General features: G+C 45.7%; 1 protein-coding gene across 1 annotated transcript in view; it reads right to left on the reverse strand.

Moving 5' to 3' along the window:
• Positions 1-17,043: 17,043 nt before the first annotated feature.
• The window catches only part of LOC115871318 (signal-regulatory protein beta-1-like), a 39,321-nt gene continuing 37,586 nt past the window's right edge, over positions 17,044-18,778 (reverse strand). Inside the window, 1 exon segment of the mRNA XM_045295529.1 lies at positions 17,044-17,125. The gene's annotated coding sequence lies outside the window, so the exon portion shown is untranslated.

Below are 18,778 nucleotides of genomic sequence, written 5' to 3' on the forward strand. Positions count from 1 at the left end.
CACCCCGCCGTGTGCTCAGCTCCTTCCCTGGACTATCTCACGCATCCTCACCACGAGCCTACATGGTGAGCTGCCAGGCAAACAGGGAACCTGAGGCACATAGGGGGCAATGTGCAGGCAGAGAGTGGGTATGGTGTCAGCTTGTGCAGACCTGTGTCCCTTTGGGGATGACCCGTGTCTCAGCTGGGCTGTGAGTCCACATCTTGATACCAAGAGGCCAGGGTCCTGGTGTTTTCCAGAAAGGACACAGATTGTGTGTGTGTGTGTGTGTGTGTGTGTGTGTGTGTATGTGTGTGTGTGTGTGTGTGTGTGTGTGTGTTTGGGGGTGGGGTTCTGTGCTGGGGCAGGAGCTCAGGTTCTGTGTGTGGCCTGGCCCAGGAGGCAGAGCCCAGCAGGGAGTCAGGGTCAGCAGTTGGCATCTAGGCTGTGGAGCAGTGGGGAGAGGCAGGGGATCCTGTAGGTTGTAACCCCGTGCATCGCTCAGTGACTGAGTGGGTCAGAGGGGTGCTCAGGAGAAGGAGCCCTGCAAAGGGCCTTCGTCCTCCCTGCTGTGAGCCTCCCCTTCCTCTTCTGGGACATGGCCCCTCTGACCCCACCTGGACTTTCCTGGGGACTAAATACATGTGAGGCAGAGGCTGAATCAAAGGAAGAGGTTGCCTCTGGAGCCTGACTGGGAACCTGGCTGGACCCTCATTCCCATGTGAACCAGCTTCTCGGTGGGTTCTGAGTGAGGTTTCCTCCTCTAGGAGATGGGTTGATGCCCCCACCCCTGCTCTGTCCTGAAAAGGACACAGGAAAACACACAGAAGTCCCCGAGCACCTGGCTGGGCACGGGGAGGCTTCTTGTCACAATGCCAACAGTGACTGAGAGGGAGGGGCTGCTGTTAAGCTGTCACCCACCAGCCCTGCCGATGCTCCTGGAGGCCAGGCTCCAGTGAAACAGGCTGTGGGACCCAAGGGTGCTGCATTTGGTCTAGTTTTCCAGGGCTCCCTGGTCAGTGAGGAGCAGCTTGGGGCCCAGGTCACAGGTGTCTTGCAGACAGGAGACAGGGAGCTGGCAGAGGAGTGTGGGGGCTGAGGGGAGGTCTCGGGCAGGACGATGACCTCATAGGAAGATGCTGATGTGAGATGTGCAGGGACCTCTGAGACCAGCCCAGAGCCTGACTGCGAACAAAGTGGGGAGAGCGGAGGGTGGGGTGGGAAATGGAGAGAGAGAGACCACAAGGAGAGGGAGGAACTAAGTTCAAAGGAGACCCCAGAGGGAAAGAGAGAGAAGTAGAAAGAGACAGAGGTAGAGAGAGGAGAGCGCAGACGGAGACAGGAAGGCGGGTGGAGATGTAGCGGAGTTGGTGGCAGACCTGCAGCCATCGGAGTTGCTCACTGCCCCTCGATGTGACCTTGGCGAGTCCTGTCCGGAGCTGGCACCTCTGCCATGCACAGCCATCAGGACGACAGCAGATGCCCTGAGCAGCCCTCATTCTGACCTGGGCAGGAGAGAGACCTTGTGGATGTGTGTCCAGCATGTGGGCGCTGCCTTGCCCTCCTGGTGCCCGACAGAGGGTAGACCCAGGGATCCCAGTGTGTCCTCACTGGGCAATTCCTGTGGCCGAGGACAGATCTCATCCCCTGTCCCTCTTCCTGTGTCTTCTCCTCCCCAGCCTCACATGCTCCCCCTCCTCACTGGTCCTGCAGCAGCTTCTCTAGGGCTTCCCCTGAGGGCCCTCCGAACCCGCACGCCCCCAGCCACACAAGTGCTCTGAGAACATGCCTGATGAGGTTGGCTTCAGCGCCTTTGCATCTGCTGCTCCTTTTGCAAGACCTGCCGTTTCCCCGGATGTCCAGGGTGCTCCCTCAGGTTAGGTCAGGCCTCTGCTTCTCTTTGGGGCTCCAGCCCTGTCCCCCCAGGTGTCTGTTCCGTCATCCTGCTCCTTGTCCTTCCTGGCACGTGCCTCTCCGAGGGTTGGCTCTGTCTTTTGCTTCCCACTACAAAGTCACGTTCATGGTTGACCGTCAACATCCAAACCAGAGGTTCTCCACCTTCCTGATGCCGAGACCCTTTCATACAGTTCCTCATGTGGTGGGGACCCCAACCATAAAGTTATTGTCATTGCTACTTCATCACTGTCATTTTGCTACTCTTATGAGTTGGGTGACCCATGTGAAAAGGCCATTTGACCCCCAAAGGGGTCTCGACCCTCAGGTTGAGGACCGCTGATTAGAACCAGTCTTTGTATTTAGTGGTCCCTCAAGAGTATTTGAGTGAATATTTGTCATTAAAGTGACCACAATAATGAAAGCAAAGTGAGTGAAAAAGCAAATAAGCTTAACTCACACTACCGCTGTAGCTTTCGGAAGCCCCCAGGCAGAAGCCCCTTATCCTGATCTGTAAAATAGGATGAGGTCTCTCCGGATGCTGGCTGACTGTGAGGAAGAGAGGAGGACACACAGGCAGGGATGTACACTGGAGGATGATCCACCAGGTCTGCCATGGGGCTGCTGGGCGAGGGTGGTCTCTCCCTCCTATCTGTGGGGCTTAATTTCATGGATGTGTCAGGGGGCTGGAGAAGAACCTGCTCTCTCAGGCCCTGTTCAACTTCTGAGGCTTGAGCATGGCTCTGGACAGAAAGGCCTAGAGGCAGACAGTGGCCACATTGACGAGTCCCAGATGGACAAGTAAATCACACCCCCTGGGCTTCAGCTCACGTATCCAGCCCGCAAGAGTGTAAAGCCACAGTGTATTGTTGTTGGGTGCCTGTGGGTCCAGCCTGCATCCGGATGGGTCCTAAGGGACGGTTGTGTAATTAAAGGGAAGAAATTAAGAGGCAGACAAGAATTTGGGGGTGCTCAACTCCTCTATGGCATCAGGAACCAGGTCTGAGTGGGAGAGAGGGGAAAATGTATTCTTCTACCAACTTATATAGTCTTGGAGCATGCAAGCCCATTGAAGTACAGGTAACCACATTCGTAACAAAGTGCGCAGTACCCTAACCCTAGAGGTTCCTGAGTTCATTGGGGGAGTAACTAACACCAGTTGGGGCAGGAAAGGGGGAGTGACTGTCCCTTTAGCAGGGAGAGCAATAGCATCAGGTCTGCTCCTATAGCTAAAGCTGTGGGCCAGATGGCAATCAGCCATGTGCTTGCAAGAGGTAACTTTAAGGTAGCACTGATTATAGGAGGCTACTGTGGGGATGATCCCCCCTCCACCCCATGTGGGGATGATGTTTAATTATGAGAATGTTACTGGGACTCATCTGCAACTCACAAGTATGAAGGTCTCCCTCCACCCAGAATCCTGGCCTCCCAGGCTTCTTAATTATGAGAATAAAGAACTTCTCCGCATACACTCTCTTCCCAGTCCTCAGTTTCCCACAGGTGCCATCGTGTCGATTCTGACTCACAGCGACCACATGAACAAAACACACAGCTGAGCCCAGTCTGCACCAACCTCACAACGCTTGAGCCCATTGTTGCAGCCACTGGGTCTGTTCATCCTGTCTTGTTCAAGAGAGAGTCTTCCTGTTTCTCACTGCTTGTGTTAGTTCTTGTAGATTAGAGAAGCAAATCCTGGGAGATATATATATCTTTATATATGAGAGCAATTGAATACTGAGGAAACAGCCCAGTGAGACTTATATATATGTGTGTGTGTGTGTATATAGCTTTATATATGAGAGCAATTGAATACTGAGAAAACAGCCCAGTCCAGTCCAGATCAAGTCCATAAGTCCAATATAAGCCCATATGGCCAATACTAGTCCACAAATTCCTCTTTAGACTCACACAGTCATGCAATAATGCTGAATATAGGAAGATCACAGACCAGTGGGTGGAAAGTCTTGTGGATCCAGTGGTGGTAGAAGGATCTCAGTGCTGGCGTGGGTGTCCACATGGCTCCTCCAGCTCCCAGGGCTCTGGCTGCTTCAGCATAGCCCCATCAGGCTTGTCGCCAGTCATGTCTTGCAGGGATTGAATGTGTGTCCCGCCTCCAGAGAGCTATTTGTCTCCTTAGTGCCTCCAAATGAGGTCATCAAGCTGCAACCTGATTGACAGACTAAACTCCACCCCACTCACTCTGAAGAAACAAATCAACAGCAGATTATGTAACTGCCACACTGTCCAACAACTTTACCAAGCATGATGTCTTATTCCCATGGAATAATCTCTCCTGGTAACATGCCAAATTCCATGAGACAAAGACTTGCCATCCTTGCCTTGAAAGAGCAGACCGACTGTGCTTGCTTTAAGACAGATCTTTTTGTTCCATGATATTTCAATAATTTTTGCCAGCACCCTAATTCAAATGCATCAACTCTTCCACTGTCTTTCTTATTCAGTGTCCAATGTTCACATAAGCATGAGGTGATTGAGGATACTATGGCCTGGATCAAGGGCACTGTAGTCCTCAAATGGAAACCCTTGTTTGTCACCAGCCTTAAGAGGTCTCATGCAGCCTGTTTCCTCAAGTCAATGTGTCCTTGACCCTGGCACCGCTGTAAGGAGGAGCACTGATTGTGTGATGGAGCAAGATGAAATCTTGACAACTTTAATCTTTTCTTTACTTCTCATGATGTTACCTTTATATATCATGCTATTATTACCTGTTGGTCCAGCTGTGAGGAATTAGGTTTGCTTTACCTTGAGTTGTAATGCCTACTGAAGGCTTCAAGATGTGAGCTTCACCAACAAGTTCTCCCAAACCTCCTCACTCACAGCAAGCAAGGTTCTGTCATCTGCACATTGTGTTCTTCTTCATATAATCCAGCTTCTGTAATTACTTGCTCAGTAGATAGTTTGATTAAATATGGTGATACGATGCTACCTTGATACATGTTTCCTGGATTTTACACTGTGCCGTGTTCTCTCTGTTCAGTTTGCACAACTGCCTCTTGATCCCTGAACAAGTTTCACATGAGTTCAATGACATGTTCTGGAATCTACTTCTTCTCAAGGTTATACGTAGCTGGTGACAGTCTACTCAGCTGAACGCTTTGCAGAGTCCGTACAGTCAAGTAACAGCTGTCTCCCATTCTCTGCTCTCAGCCAAGGTCATTGATATCAGCAATGTCATGCCTTGTTCCAATCCTCTTCTGGATCTGACTTGAGTCTCTGTCAGCTTGCTGCCCATGTCCTGCTGCAACCCTTGTTGAAGGATCTTCAGCAAGATTTCACTTGCTTCTGAGATTCATGATAGTGCTCCATAATTTGCGTTCTGTTGGGTTACCTATTTTGAAATGGGCACTAACATCAGTCTCTTCCTGTAGTTGACCAAGTTGTTATGTTCCAAATTTCACAGCATAGCCAATCGAGTGTATCCAGGGTTCCTCAGCTGGTTGAAACCTTTCCATCGATGTTCCGTCCATTCCTGAAGCCTTGTTGTTCATTCATGCTTTCAGTGCAGCATGACTTTCCCTTCATTTCCATTGGCTCTTGGACATGGACTGGTTTTTGTCTCTTGAATGTTGACTGGTTCTCCTCGGTATACTGATTATTTGTGTGTTTTTTTGTGTGTATTCTTTCCATCTTCTTTGGTATGTGACTCTGTTTATTTGAGTAAATAGCTTGGAAATAAGTCACCGGTAATCCTTCGTCTTTTGACGCTTCCTGCATCACTTAACACTTTAAGTCACACATTCATATGGCTAACATTGGCAGAAATAAAAACATTTATAAGAAATGGCATCATATCCATCATCACATAGGGCACTTCACGGTCTATCTTGAAGTTTAATGCTGCCTGTGGCAGAATAATATCTACCTGAATACCAGGAATTACAGGTTATACAATTATTATTCAATTTGATGCACCATCCAAAAGCGAGGCATGAAGAAATGGAAGACTTTGACCAATGTCTTCAGTTTGAAATTGTTCAAACAGGCAGTCAGGATGCACTGATACTTTTTGTTGATGGAATACCAATGTTGGAAACCAAGAGTAGGAGCAGTAGTTAGAAAATATGTCCTTCCTGACAGAAAGTCATCTGGAGATCACATGGTAACATTGTGCAAGACTGATGACTCCCTCATCACTAATATAGACTTCAACAACGCAAATAGCAACTATGCACACTGACTTCTCCAAATGGAATAACAGAAACCAATTGACTACAGCTGTGGGAAGCAACGAGGGGAAAGCTCAATACAAGCAGCAAAAATGAGGTCAGGGCTGACTGTGAGGCGTGTCAATTATCACTCAGATCTCAGTTCAAGTTGCAACTGAAGAAAATTAAAACAAAACCCAAGAGAGCCAATATGCGAACTAGAGTATATCCCACCTGAATTTTGAAAACTGATTTGATAGGTTGAGTACTAAACATGCAAATGTGCATATGCCTGGATTCAGAAAACTTAAACGGAAAGATCTAAAGAAGAAAAATTAAAGCCTTGAATCACAGCATTGAAATATTGTATGGGCAAAATATTGAACACTGCAGGGAGTATTGAAAGTAGATGTAAAAAAACCACAGAAACACTGTGTCATAAAGAAGTAGTGGACATTCAGCCACTTCGAGCAACAGCATATGACCAAGAACCAATGCTACTGAAGGAAGTGGTCTAGCCGGCTCTGAAGGCATTTGGTGAATACAACACTCCAGTAATAGACAGATTTCCTACTGAACAGTTTTCAGAACCTTATGAAGCACTGGAAACACTCACTCCTCTATGCTAAGAAATTTGGAAGGCATTCATTTGGCCAATGGAATGGAAGAGATCCATATTTCGACCCACTTAAAACAGGGGACCCAACAGAATGCAAAAATTATAGAACGATATCATTAGTATCACATGCAGGTAAAATTTTGGGGGAGATCACCCAAGAATGGCTGCTGTAGCAGTACATTGACCAGGACCTACTCGAAGTTCAGGCTGAGTGGAGATGAGGACATGGAACAGAATCCAGCATTGCTGATGACCAGTGGTTTATGGCTGAACACAGAGAACACCAGAAAGATGTTTACTTGTGTTTTATTGACGCTACCAAAACATTCGACATCATGAGTCATAACAGACTCTGGATAGTTTTGGGAAGAATGGGAATACCATAACATTTGATGGTGCTCATGCAGAGCCTAGGCATTGATCAGGAGGAAGTGGTATGAACACAGAACAAGAACATTCTGCATGGGTAAACATCAAGAAAGGTGTGCATTAAGGTTGCATCTGCTCACAGTCTTAATCAATGCTTAGGAAATAAAAATAGAAGCTGGAATTTATGAAGAAGAATGAGGTGCTAGGATTGGAGGAAAGCATATTAACAACCTGCAATATGCAGATGACACAACCTTGTCTGCTGAAAGTGAGGAGGTTTTGAAGAACTTGCTGATGAAGATCAAAGTATGTAGCTTTCAGTATGTGTTAGAACTCAGTGTAAAGAAAACCAAGTTACTCACAACCGGATCATAGGTAACATCATGATAAACAGAAAAAGGATTGAAGTTTTCAAGGATTCCATCTTGCTTTGATTCACAACCAAGGCTCGTGGATGCAGCAGACAAGGAATCAAACGGCACATTGCATTGGGTAAAGCTGCTGCACCAGACCTCTTACAGTGTTGCAGACAAGGATGTCACTCTGAGGACTGAGGTGCACCTGACCCAAACCCTGGTCTCTCAATCACCTCATATGTAATGGGAGTTAGATCCAACATAAGGAAGACAGAACAAGAATTGATGCATTTGAATCATGGCGCTGGTAAAGAGTATTGAATGTACCACAGACTGCCAAAAGAGCAAACAAATGCTTCTTGGAAGGAGTACAGCTAGAATGCTCCTTAGCAGCAGGGATTGTAGGACTTTGTCTGATGTCCTTTGGACGCTTTATCAAGGGCGACCAGTCCCAGGGAAGGACATCTGGTGGGGAAAGTAGAGGGGCCGAGGAAGAAGGAAGGCTCTGGACACAGAGGATTTAACAATGGGCTCAAGCACAGAAATCATTGTGACGATGGCACAGGACTTGTGGTGTGTCGTTCTGTTAGACGTTGTTTTTCTGTGTTGTCGTTGAAACCATTAGGTAGCTAGATTAGGGACAAAAGCGCTGGGTGGTGGGGGGCGGTGTCTCTTCAATGCCTGCAAAGGGCCACAGCAATGGGATTGGAAAGAAATCAGGCAGCCATTGTACACCTGTGGTGAAATTCAGAACTGGGCATGTGCAGACTAAGACCCGGAGCGCAGGTGAAACCTAAGCCTAAAGCTACAACCTAGGCACCGGGCATCACACAGGTGTGTCTAAGTCAGCCAATGAAATCAGTCAACTGCCTCAACCACGCCTCCCCCACCAGAGGGGCAGGATAGAATAGAGGCAGGTAGCACAGGCCTGCCCGCCCTCTTGGCCTCTAGGGATTCCCCAGGTCTACATGTGTGGGTTTTATGCTACCAACTCTGGTAGACTTTCCACGTGGCTTTTCACACTCAGTTCCGAACCCCGCGTGGGTCCGTGCTGCCTGGCATGTACCTTTCGAGATTGTAATACCTGAAATATTCCCTTTCCTTCATAAAAACTCACTTGGATTACAAAAGGTCTTCAGTCTGTGAATTCTTTCAGTAGTGAAGCAGAGAACTGGGGGCCCCCAATCCAGGAACCTAACATAACACCTAAAAGCAATAGCTCTCAACAAGTTTCAGAATTTCTTCTGCCTTCCTTTCCCCTCTCTCACTTTTAAAATGATCATTGTCAAACACATGTATGATGTGTTTGACTTCATTTCCAATCTTATCTGGTCTTCATTCCAATGTGTCAGATCTATTCTTTTTAAATTATTTTATTATTTTATTGGGGGCTCGTCCAATTCTTATCACAATCCACCCATCCATTGTGTCAAGCACATTTGAACTTTTTTTGTGTTGTCACTCTTGCAGATGCTTTATTGTGCATATGTGAAATATTTTCTAGGGCAAATAGGGAGATACAAATTGCTTCCCTAAAGAGGACATTTTAAATGTTGTATTTATAAATAGTAATACTGCTTTACATTCTCAAAATCTAAAACTGCCATCGAGTCATTTCTGATTCATGGCCACCCTGTAGGCAGTGTTTGAAAAATAAAGATTTCTCTACTACTGTTCAAAGTCTTGGCAACATCACACTTTTAAATATTTGCCAATCTGGCAGGTAAAACATTATACCTCATTGCTTTTTCAATTTTCATTTTCTTGGTTAGAAATGAGGCTGAGCATCTTTTTTCTCTCTCTCTTTTAAAAAATCATTTTATTGGGGGCTGGTGTAACTCTTATCACAATGCATACATACATCCATTGTGTCAAGCACGTTTGTACATTTGTTGCCATCATCATTTTCAAAACATTTTCTTTCTACTTGAGCCCCTGGTATCAGCTCCTCATTTTTCCCTTCCCTTCCCCACTCTCCCTCCTTCACGAAACCCTTGATAATTATTATTACTTTTCCATGTCTTACACTGACCGATGTTTTCCTTCACCCCTTTTTCTGTTGTCCATCCACCTGGGGTGGTGGGTGGTATCACTACTCTCAATATTGGTCCTGAGTTTATCTGACATGGATTCCCTGTGTTTCCAGCTGTTATCTGTACCCGTGTACATGATCTGGTCTAGCCAAATTTTTAAGATAGAATTGAGGTCATGATAGTGGGGGGTGGGGGGGAGGGTAGCATTAAAGAACTAGAGGAAAGTTGTGTGTTTCATTGGTGCTATACTGCACCCTGACTGGCTAGTCTCCTCCCCACGACCCTTCAGTAAGGGGATGTCCACTTGCCTACAGATGGGCTTTGGGTCTCCACTCCACAGTCCCCCTCATTCACAATGATATGCTTTTTTATTCTGGGTCTTTGATGCCTGATACCTGATTCTATCAACACCTTGTGATCGCACAGGCTGGTGTGCTTCTTCCGTGTGGGCTTTGTTGCTTCTCAGCTAGATGGCCCCTTGTTTATCTTCAGGCCTTGAAGACCCCAGACGCTATATCTTTTGATAGTTGGGCACCATCAGCTTTCTTCACCACATTTGCTTATGCACCCACTTTGTCTTCAGGAAGTCAGATCTATTCTTGAGAGAGTCTATGAATTCTTAAAGAATGTATACAAGTCACACTTTGACCATGGTGGACTTATTTTCAAACTCTCTAGCTTCAATTACAGCTTGGGTATGAGGAATTGATGATCTGCTCCCCATTTAGCCTCTAGCCTTGTTCTGATTGAGATAATTAGTTCCTCCATTAACTGGCCCCAAAGCTGCATATGATTTTTAAAAATCATTTTATTAGGGGCTCATACAACTCTTATCACAATCCATACACACATCAATTGTGCCCAGCACATTCATACATATTTTGCCATCATCATTCTCAGAACACCTGCTTTTTACTTGGACCCTTGGTATCAGCTCCTCATTTTCCCCCTCTTTCCCCACTCCCCTCCCCCCAAACCCTTGATAATTTATAAATTATTATTATTTTGTCATATTTTACACTGTCCTACGTCTCCCTCACCCACTTCTCTGCTGTCTGTCCCCCAGGGAGGAGGTTATATGTAGACCTTGTAATCTGTTCCCTCTTTGTCACTCACCGTCCCTCCACCCTCCCGGCTGCATAAGGTTTTAAGGACTGTGATTTTACAGATGTAGATTGTCAACACTTTCTTCTGAAACACCTCCCGTGCCTCCATCCATGGCAGCCTGACACCCCCGGTGATTCTGCAAGAGATGTGGAAACGTGGATAAAGGACTGCAACCCCCGTCAGATCAAGTCACCAAAGTCCTGTGTGGGAGAGGACAGGATCCCTGGCAGCTGCATGACTTCCCCAGAGCAGAAACAAGACTTCTGGGAAATGTCCTGAGGAATTCGTAGTATCAAAGCACCCTTTGAAGAAAATGTCTGAAAGAGGACGAGGCAGAGGAGAAAGGCCTGCTGACTGTGAGGTCATTTCAGAAGCAGAGTCACAGCAGGAGACCTGGAGACAAGGAGGGCAGCTATCTCCGTGAAGCTCACGCTCAGGTGAGCCCTCCTTCCACTGGTGCCCGAGGGAGGCCACACTCACCCTGGACTCCCAGCAGTAGAGGCAGCAGCAAGGAAGAGAGAGGCAGGCAGGACTGGGGAGCTGGGAGGAGCATCGTGGAGGCCCTTGGAGCTTGCTTGGTGACCATGTTGTGGATCCTGGAGTCTGCTGCGTGGAGAGAATACAGTCTTCTCTCGTGATGTCAGAGGGAGTGTCTGTGATGAGAGGAGAGGGCTGTGGGAATGTGGGAGTTCCTTTTTCTGCGACTTTGAAACAGAACTCATGCAAAATGCAAGAGGTTATGGAAATAAGGGTGTCACGTTGCAAAGATATGCAAGAGGTTATGGAAATAAGGGTGTCACGTTGCAAAGATATGGGACAAGACTCGGCCAACTCTATGCGTGCCTCTGCTGGTTCTTCTTGGGCATATGGGGTGTCTTAGGAATGCTGGTGGTGCTTCATCCCACAAGAGCCCTGGGACATGTGTGGGGTGAGGGCTAGTGTCCCACAACCTTGTGATGCTGGATGGTGTGTTTGGTCTCGTGTATCAGCCCAACATCAGGGCTCAGATGAGCTACATACTTGGAGTGCAGAGGTTGGAATGTTGCGAGCCAACACCGCAAATGATGGAAGTCGCAGGGACCCAGGTTCCAGACTGGTGTAGTGTCAGTGCTTAGTAAGAGGAACCCACATCATTGTCTATTTAAGGCTCCTGGGTTTGCCCAGTCCTTGCCCAGATTAGGGGGAGCTCCTTCATCTGCTTCTTGCAGGGGAAGTAGCTTTGATTGGGCAAGCAGTGAAGCCCTGGTGAGAGATGTGGTTTTCATCTTTGAGGAGGAGGAAGCCTGCTGCTTGGGGACTGGAAGAGGTCTTTGAGGGAGAGCAGGAGACCAGAAACACAGCCAGGAGGAGGGCCCCACATGTATATGGTCAGCTCTGGGGTATGGATAGTGGTAAATAGGCACACACCAAGAAGGTGCCTACTTCCCCTCTTCGGAATGACCATGTGCAGCCCACACCATGGTGACCTGAGCCTCTCATCTCTGAGCACTTCCTTCTCTGGGCCTAACCTCACTCCAGGCATTTCTCAGAGGCTTCGTTTCTGTACTCCTGCAGCCCCTGTCTCCTCCCCTCAGATAACTGTATGTTTGGATGAGGGTGGATGAACCAAAGGCGACGCCCTAGACAAGTGTTCCTCTTCCAGTTGAGAATCTGTTATTCTAGCTTTTATTATTGTCCTTATTCCGAGAGACGTTCCACTCAGTGATCTTGACAAGGGGCTGACCAGAGGCTTCCAGGTAGCATCATCGTTCTAACCGCAGCCCCTCTTTAGAAAGATAGCGGACTGTATGGGCCAGGGATGGCCTCAATGGTATCCCCAGCCCCTTGCTCTGTGGTACTCTTTTCATGCAGGGGTGGGTGGATGATCCCTCCTCCTGAACCTTGACAGCCTGTGACTAAGGGTCAAGTGATGCTCTGTGAATTCTTAGGCTACATCTCACAAATTCTCTGGACTTGCATCTTGCTCTTTTGGAATGCCCATTTTTGAAATCCAGCCTCAACTCTAAGAGGAAGCCCTAACTTGTCCCTCAGAGAGGCTACAAAGCAAGGGCACACATTGCACTTCTATCCCACAGGTCCCCTATGGTGCCAGCTCATAGCCCATACCCCTTGCCATATACATAGAAAAGCTTCCCGATTATTCTAGCCATATCCATGAGCTGAGCCTACCTAGCCCAGGTCCCTGAACACATGCAGAGGAGATATACCATTCTTGTTTGGCCACGTGCTCATTCCTGAGCTGCACTATCAGTGATCATAATAAACACGTGTGTTTGGGCTCTTGTACAGATCCAGAAAGCAAACCTACTTGGAGGAATTGGTTGAACTATAAGGACAGGCGCAGAACACCTGAGAACATGAACATGAAGGTGACGCCCTTGTCAACCCTTCCTAGCAAGGTGGGACGAGCCCCAGTTTCTGACTGGGAGGTTCCAGGCCTTCCCCTGAGCTCTTGCCCTGAGTGTGAAGGGAAGGGTCAACAATGGGCAGTTATCCAGGGAGGAATCTAACACCCTCAGACCGTATTTCTTCTTGTTTCAGCTAAGTTCCCTGGGAGGAAGGGAAGGATCAGAAAAGGAAGTTCCCACAGTGCAGGGTCAGCGTTGTCGTGGGAAGCACCAGATCATCCATGCTTGTTTCCTGAGTGTCTGGACTCATGCTTGACCTGGGAGGTAGCAGCCATGGTCACTACTCAGCTCTGTGAGGAGAAACCCAGCCCCTCCTGGCTCTTAGTCCCACTACTGACCCTTCGACACACCTTGTAAATCCTCCACAAATTCTCATTTCCCCAACGACACCCAGAGATGGAGCTCTGGGAGATCAGGAGAGTCATGGAGAACTGAGAGGGTTTGCACTCGGTGGCTTGGTTTGAATGCTCTCCGCGGCGCCCTGGAAGAAAGGCGCAGTGATCCACCCCCCCACCCCCCAGAGCATACAGATGAGAACCGTTGACAGAGCAGGTCTGCTTTGTGTACCACTTGGTGTTGCAGTGCATCTGCATCCACGCAGCGGAACCTGGAATAGATTCAGAGCAATTACCTGCTGGTATATGGCAGTGTGAGGTTTCTCCAGTGGGTAATCCCTCAGTTCTTGGCTTTGCACGAGAAAGATTCCATGCCGAAGCCTGCTTTGTAAGACAAGCGAGTTTTTTTTAATATTAATAAATCATTTTATTGGGGGCTCTTATAGCTCTTATCACAATCCATACATAAATGGTATCAAGCACATTTGTACATATGTTGCCATCATCATTTTCAAACTATTTTCTTTCTGTTTGAGCCCTTGGTATCAGTTCCTATTTATTTCTTTTTTAAAAATCATTTTATTTTGGGCTTATACAGCTCTTATCACAATACATACATCCATTGTGTCAAGCACATTTGTACATTTGTTGCCATCATCATTTTCCAAACATTTTCTTTCTAATTGAGCCCTTGGTATCAGCTCCTCATTTTCCCCTCCCTCCCTCACCCTCCCTCCTTCACAAAGCCCTGATAATTTATAAATCATTATTTTTTTTCATGTCTTACACTGACCGATGTCTCCCTTCACCCACTTTTCTGTTGTCCGTCCTGCAGCGAGGGGTTATATGTGATCGGTTTCCCCTTTCACCTCTGGCCTTCCCCTTCCCCTCCTGGAATTACTACTGTCATTATTGGTCCTGAGGGGTTTATCTGTTTTGGATTACGGGTGTTTCCAGGTGAAAAGTTTCAGGTTCTACAGTCTCACAAGAGTACATATTATTTCAGGGAAGCATGCCAAACCGCCTGGAAGCTGCGCTGGAGTTTACCCCCGGTCATGAGCAGCCTCGTGGAATAGAGTACCCACACGTGGTGAACATTAGGAGCAATTAGAGTAAACCTATAAATAAAGTCAATGAATGGATGAATTCTGCTAGGGCCTTGGCGCTAATGGGAGGAAGAGAAACACTGTAACACCATCTGTGCATTGGACACAGCCCGCTCAGAACCGTGATTCTGACTTGGATTCAATGAGGAAGTTGACTTTTCACCGCTCTCAGCGTGGACCTTGAATGACATTCTGTAGTTTAGAAGTAAGAACTTAAGAACTCCCCAAATGATAATGTACACATATCTCCACTCTAAGTAAGCCCACATGGAGGAATTATTTCCTGAAGGAAACTTTTAGATAGCTGTGAGCCTTCCCAGTGTGAGAGGGACATGCTTCAATCCTCTGTATCGACAGGGTCCTTCTTCTTTTTGCTGCCCCTCCACTTTACCAAGCATGCTGTCCTTCTCCACGTCTCTCTGCACGGGTCCATCTTGATAAGATGTCCAGTGTATGTCAGACAAAGCCTTACCATCTTTGCTTCTGAGGAGTGCTCTGCCCCTACATCGTCTAAGACAGATTGGTTTATCCCTTTAGCAGTCCCTATATATTATAAATCACCTCCATGGGGTTTTAATCAACTATTGATAAGATAATTCTTTTTTTCAAAGAAATTAGATTTTATTTCAAAGATGATTTTAGCCCACATCCATTTTCGAAGGACTATGCAAGAACCATTTGTTCCAATATCAAAATTTCTAACAGCAAATTATACAATTGCTCTGATTAGTAAATTAGGGTTGTCCTTCATTGATTAAGGGAATATTTAAATCTTACTAAGCTTAACACACACACAAATCACATTTTATTTATTTGTGTTTAAAAAAGCATTTTATTGGGGGCTCGTACAACTCTTATTTATCACAATGCACACATACATCGATTGTCTCAAGTACATTTGTACATTGCCATCATCATTTTCAAAACATCTTCTTTCTAGTTGAGCCCTTGGAGTCAGCTCCTCATTTTTTCCGCTCCCTCCCTGGCCCTCCCTCCCTCATGAACCCTTGATCGTGGCACTACTTTCAGTAAGTCTCACTGATGAGGGCAGAACCACTCCTGGTAGACTGACACTTGTCACACGAAGGCAGACGGAACGTGTAACAAAGCAAATACAGATTGGTCCTGGTGGCCATTTTGGGGGCACCCTCAAAACAATAGGTCAGAACCAGCCAAATCCAAAGACCACCCATTCCTTAACCAGGGGATATCAACCGTCTGCTTCGTTTTCAAGTAGGGCATTTCAGCTTAGAGTTCAAGGGGATATTCCCATTCCTTTTGTCTCTAATGAGTTTAATATAAAGTCCATTTTTCTTAGTGATGCTCCATCTAGAGTCCATCCGGTCTGTTCTCTAATGGCATTGTGTACCTCAGAAGCACAGAGTTATATATATATAGAGAGAGAGAGAAAGAAGAAGAAAGTAAAAAGTGTAGATAGGTATAAATATATATGTAAATGTATAAAATATAAAGATAGGGGTATTTGTCTGTGTATGTATACATAGGTAGATACAACAAGGAAGCAGATGGACTTTGGGCCTCTACTTAACACTGATCTCAGTACAAGAACGGTTTGTGCTAGTAATGTGGCACTGTAGGAGACCTTTCTGACACTATCACAGAAGACAAATTGGGTGCATAAGCCAATGTGGTGGAGAAAGATGATTGCGCCTGGCTATTAAAAGATAGAGCGTCTGAGGTCTTAAAAGCTTGAAGCTAAATAATCAGCCATCTAGCAGGGAAGCAACAAAGCCCACATGCAAGAAGCACACCAGCCTGGGTGATCATGTGGTTTCAACAGGAATAGGTATCAGAAGTTCAAAAACAAGCAATCAAATTGACATGAAGGAGAATGGACAAAGTGGAGATCCAGACCCACCTGTAAGATAATTGGACAGTCCCTCACAGAAAGGCTAGATGGAATGGATGATAAAGCCAGGGTGTGGTATAACACTGACGAAACACCTAATTATCCTCTAGTTCTTTAATATTTCTTCCCCTTACTATTACGGTTTTGTTTTACCTCATTAATCTTCTTAGTTCTGGGTGTGTTCATTTGTATAATTGGATAGTTCAATGCATGAAATCCAAGCTAGATACTTCTTCAGAAACAGTAATGGGAGTAATGATTCCCTGAGGGTACAGGAAGAGGGATTGGGGAGAAAGGGGTAAGGGGAAGATGAAATAAATGATGACTATATAATCCTACTTGAGGGGAAAGAGTGACAGAGTTTCAGGTGAATAGAAGCATTGGATGGTATAATATATGGTAACTATATTATATATATATATATATATATAATAATGATAATACTATACAATATAATAATAAGGGTTCCTGGGGGGTTGAGTGGGGTGCGAGGGGATAAGGGCGAGCTGCTATCAAACAGTTCAAGAAGAAAGAAAATGCTTTGAAACTAATGGTGGTAGCAATTGTACAATTATGCCTGATCTAATTGAATTATGGGCTTTTATAATATCTGTAAGAGCTCCAAATGAAATGGTTAAAAAATAATAAATAAAACTTTACAACAACAAAATGATTTATTGATATAAAATTCACATATAATACACTTCCATACTTAAGTCACTATTTAAAACTCATCACAATGAGTTCTAGGGCTCCCACCTCCTTCCACATTCATGATTTGTTCCCCAATTCCCTCGCCCTCCTGCACTTTGCCCCAGATTAATCATTGCATCCGTTATTGTCTGTCTGCGTCCACACTTTCTGTGCCTCATAAACTGGCAAACCTAACAGAAACAATACAGACAATCAAAGAAAATGAAACAGAAAGGAAAAAAATAATATAATGATAAAACATTTAAAACAGTGAAAAAGAAAAGACCTCTAGCAATAAAAAAGTAATTAAAAATCCAGAGAAGAAATTTCTGTATGGAATATGTGAGAAATATTTAACTCTAGAGCAAATTCAGGTTGGATCAAGAGGGAGGTCATCCGAACAAGTCTATGACACCATAGCCATGTCCACGAATATCAAGTTTACAATCGTCTCTGTTGATGGCAAAGCTGTCTGCATCCCTTGCCTGTGACCAGGGGAATCTCCCAGAGGCTTAATCTGACTCCATACTTTGCAGATGGACTTTGGGCTTCCACGGTTCTCCCACAGCCGCCTACAAATTGGTGTCCCGTCATCATATTTGGATGTTTATTGTTATCTTTAGATCCTAAAGACTGGTGTGCTTCTTCCATGTGCACTGTGGATGTCTCACTTAGATGGCTGCTTGTTGGAAGTACAGAATTTAATGTTCAAGTTGTCTAAAGCCCATTGCCAGACTCACCAGGCTTTGTTAAGAACTGGGTTGTAAGTGTCAGGTAGAACATGACACTGGACACATACATATCCCCCTTGCTGTATCTATAAGCAATGTTCTTATAGCTGTCACATGAGTGCGTTCTGGTGGGAAGTGACCCTGTGTGGTACAGAATGAAACTCTGTGTGGTCCTGTCCCATTCTCACAATGGTTGCTGTGTTGGAGCCAATTGCTGCAACCATTGTGTGAACCATTCTCCTTGTGTTTCTTCCTCTTTTCCCGGACCCTCCACTTTAAGGAGTGCAATGTCTTCCCCAGAAACTCGTGTGCCTGATAATGTTAAAGTACATGAGACTAAGTCTCACCTTTCTGGCTTCTACAAACATTCTGCCTATGCTTCTTTCAAGAATGAATTATTTGTACTTCGTGTAAGTTCTTTGTTGGTTCCTTACTCGTTGTTCAACGTTCACGTGCATATGAGGTGATTGAAAAGACCATGGCTTGAGTCAGATGCACCTCGGTCCTCAGGGTGACTTTGCTGCTGAGCCCATTGGAGAGATCTTCTCGGGCAGGTTTGACTACATGCAATATGCCATTTCATTTTTTGACTGCTGATTCCAGGGGCATTATTGTTATGCTACTCAAAATAAACGCAATATACGCACTGCCATCTGGTGATTCTGACTCATAGCGACCCAATAGGCAGGGTCAAAGTGCTCATGGAAGTTTATGGTACGTTAATTTAATCTGATTTTAAAAATTAAAAGCACTTAAAATTTCAAAAACCTCCAAATTTAAGAAATAAAATAAAATGTGAATTAGTTTTGTTCCCATTGAGTAGTTGTGTTTAAATAGTCTGAAGATATCTTTAAAAACAACCTGAAGATGCTCTTCAAGATCATCACCCAGGAATTTGGCTCCAACTCTTCCCTCTCCTCCAGGCCCCCTCTGGGATCCTAAACAGGTCTGTTGAGTAGCCTTGATGTAATAACCTCTCTACTTCCTGAGAGCAGATAATCTAGCGGTTCTCAACCTGTGGGTTACGACCCTTTTTGGGGTCAAGCGACCCTCTCACAGGGGTCGCCCAATTCATAAAAGTAGCAAAATTACATTTATGAAGTAGCAAAGAAA

This window comes from Echinops telfairi, unplaced genomic scaffold (genome assembly GCF_000313985.2).
Source record: "Echinops telfairi isolate 266 unplaced genomic scaffold, ASM31398v2 ScPeMD7_5592;HRSCAF=6446, whole genome shotgun sequence".
In the NCBI taxonomy this organism is placed as follows: domain Eukaryota; kingdom Metazoa; phylum Chordata; class Mammalia; order Afrosoricida; family Tenrecidae; genus Echinops; species Echinops telfairi.